The sequence below is a fragment of the Hibiscus syriacus genome, unplaced genomic scaffold (genome assembly GCF_006381635.1).
Source record: "Hibiscus syriacus cultivar Baekdansim isolate YM2019G1 unplaced genomic scaffold, ASM638163v2 tig00004013_pilon, whole genome shotgun sequence".
Taxonomy (NCBI): Eukaryota; Viridiplantae; Streptophyta; class Magnoliopsida; order Malvales; family Malvaceae; genus Hibiscus; species Hibiscus syriacus.
In genome coordinates, this window is record NW_024061992.1 from 2,571,378 (window position 1) to 2,574,694 (window position 3,317).

At 30.0% G+C, this 3,317-nt stretch overlaps 1 pseudogene; it reads left to right on the forward strand.

Annotated features, from left to right (window-relative positions):
• The first annotated feature begins 779 nt into the window (after window positions 1–779).
• LOC120186596 lies at window positions 780–1,937 on the forward strand (annotated as a pseudogene).
• The last annotated feature ends 1,380 nt before the right edge of the window (window positions 1,938–3,317 follow it).

Here is a 3,317-nt window from a genome sequence, read left to right on the forward strand (position 1 = left end):
ATTCGAAAATAATTTTCGTTGATCTGTTTTTTATTTAATGATTCAATTTTTTTTTCAGATATATCATCTGAATTATCCAAAAAGTTAAAAAATAAATTAGATATTTAAATTATTAAATTAGATTAGATCAACGGATCAAATCTATCACGTTGGATTTTTTTGCACACCCCGTTGATAAAGATAATGTGATTAAATTTTAAATAAAGATGAATTAAATTTAATATTTAATTAATATAAATGTGAAAAAAATTAAGATTTATATAAATTTTCTTATTGAATTTTAAAATGCTTTAATTTTAACATTAAATATTGGTTTTTATTTTAATATAAGTATTGGGTTGTTTGATTGTTAACGTTTTGATTGCTTTTTTTCTCACGAATTTTAAGTTTGGGTAAACTACACAAATGTTCACTAATGTTTGAGTAAGTTTTCGTTTTCACCATTAATGTTCAAAAGTCACAAATCGATCACAAACGTTATCGTTTGTTACACATTGGTCACTCGACGTTAACAACTGATAATATGGATGACGGAAAACACACGTGAACCATTATCTGCTTACCTGGATGATCGACCGCCATAGTGGAGAACTGTTGGAATCCTTTTGACCGGTGCTTTACAAAATATTTAATGAAAATTTAATTAATAAATAAATTAATGGGGAAATCAAGGTTTAATAATAAATTTGTTCATTTGTTTCTTTTCAAACATACCATCTTCACTTTTGTTCTTCTGTTCTTTTTTATGCTCAAGCTCAACAATGGAAACAATCTAACTCAAACCAACTTTCAACAATGGCAGCCATAAGAGCAAACTAGCAAGAACTTTTCAAAGGGTCGTCAACCTGAGAACCGCCACAAAAATTGCTTCAAGCAATGGGATTGGAAATAGCTCCCACGGCGGCTTCGATGTTAACCGAAGAGGTGATGCCTTGGCCATGGTTTTCGTTAGTGTCACTTCCATCAAAACTGCTTACGCCAAGCTACAAATGGCTCAAAACCCTTATAACAGCGACGCCATTCAAGCTGCTGAACAAGCTGTCATGGAACAACTCAAAGTTCTTTCGGAGCTGAAGCACAAGTTTTTAAAGCATGAACTTGATGTTTCACCACAAGTCAGTTTGATGCACGCCAAGATCCAAGAACAACAAAGCTTGATGCGCACTGACGAGATCAATATCAAGAAGCTGGAATATGATATCGAAAGAAAAGTTGCAGACATTGCTTTAAATCAATAACAACTCAAAGATTGCACTTTGCACCGTTTTAAACAGATCCATGGAGAAGAAACTAAACGAAAGTGGGCTTCTTTCAATGTTCGATAATATCAAGTTCACAACGTTGAATCCAAATGATTTTGTTCATGTTTTGCACTTTACAATGAAATCTATTCGTAGTTTCGTGAGGTTGATGATGAAGGAGATGGAGATAGCAAAATGGGATGTTGATGTAGCTGCTAAAAGTATTGAGTCTGGTACCATTCTGGCAAAACAAAGTCATTGATGCTTTGTCTTTGAATCTATTGTGTGTAAAACAATGTTAGAAGGCTTCGTTTCTCATGATTTCGGGGTCACAAAGGAGGAATATTTTAAAGAATTCAAGAGCTTGAAAACTACTTAGGCAAAATCTTTTCTAGTTCAAAACCCATATTCTTATTTTGCTAAGTTCGCCATAGCCAAGTACCTCAAGCTTGTTCATCCTAGAATGGAATTTTCATTTTTTGGGAACTTGAACCAGAGGAAGCTTATTATTAATGGTGGTTTTCCAGATACGGCTTTTTCACAGCTTATGCAGAGATGGAAAGGCGATTTTGGCTATTGCATTGCTTGGGGTTTTCGATGAATGAACAAGTTTCAGTCTTTCAAGTAAAGAAGGATTGTAGATTCTCCTTTCTCTCTCAAACCCTCTTTAAAACTGGTTATCTCGTGAAGGAATGAAAGAATAAAAGGTTTAAAGATTTGAAAAGGGTTAGAACTTTTTCTTTTATTATTAAAGTTTAGATTTTCCCATTAATTTATTTATTAATTAAATTTTCATTAAATATTTGGTAGTCAAAGGGATTCCAATAGTTATCTACTATGCGCGTCAACCAACCAGGTAAGTAGATAATTTACGCTTTAATATTTATAATGGAGAATGGAATTGGTTTAGGCTGATTAATATGTTGGGTTTATCGTGTAACCTGTGAAAAATAAATAAAAGTGTTAATATTTAATTATTTATACGCATATAATTAATTAAAATAATTAGTAACATAATTTATTTATTATAATATATATAAATATTAACCTTAGTTCTAAAACTAAAAGGAAATGATTAAAGTAAATCAAATTAAAAGTTTGAAGTTTAAAATAGAATCATCTTATTAAAGTTTGGATGAAAACAAGTGTCTATATTATTAATAAAATAAATTAAAATGATTAAAATAAGAACAATTTGAAAGTTGAGTAATTAAATTAAAAAATTTAACTTTTAGTAACCAAAATAGAAGTGAGAAGATAATTGAGTGATGAATGATGTAATTTACCTATAAAAAATTTCAGTTACAATAATTCCATTAAATTTTTAACCTTGTGGTACTAAAATAAAACATAAATTAAATGTTAGACATGATTTAAAAAAAATAAAATTTAAACGTTAGACAGTGAATGTCTAGTTTACCCAAAAGATTATGAGGCCATTACCTAGTTTTCTTAACGCTTCCATAGAGCCGTAGACATACGTGCTATCAAAACAAAGGCATTCTACTACAATTGTTACAATATAAAAAAAACTCGTTATCCCCACATGATGAATTTGTCCAGATATTATTAATTAGTGGACCCAAGTCTATGGGTCTCTCAAGGCCTAATTGTTTATTAATTCTCTAGAACTCGTTACGTTTTTAATTAAATAAAATAATTTATTTAAATTATAAAATTTTATTTTTTTAATTCATGAAACTCATCTTGAGGGGTGACGAGTTCCTTTTGAATTTGAAATTCATAACTGTTACCTGAACGTTAGGCAACAAACATATATATTTTTTAAATTCTATGGAACTTGTAACATTAAAGTGATGAATTCTAATCGTCATATTGGTTTTTTTTTATAAATAGTAGTGAGTTGATGGTGTTTTATATAAAAAGTGAGAAAAGTTATTAGAATCAAATCATGAATCGGTGAGAACAATTTGGGTATGATTTTGCAAACGATATTTATGGGTTTTACGATTTCGACTGTGATGATTCAAATTCAAGCTCATCTTCAGATGCGGAACGTAAGCAGAGAAAGAAAGTGGAAGAATAGAATAAAAATATGATGAAAAATCAAGAAGA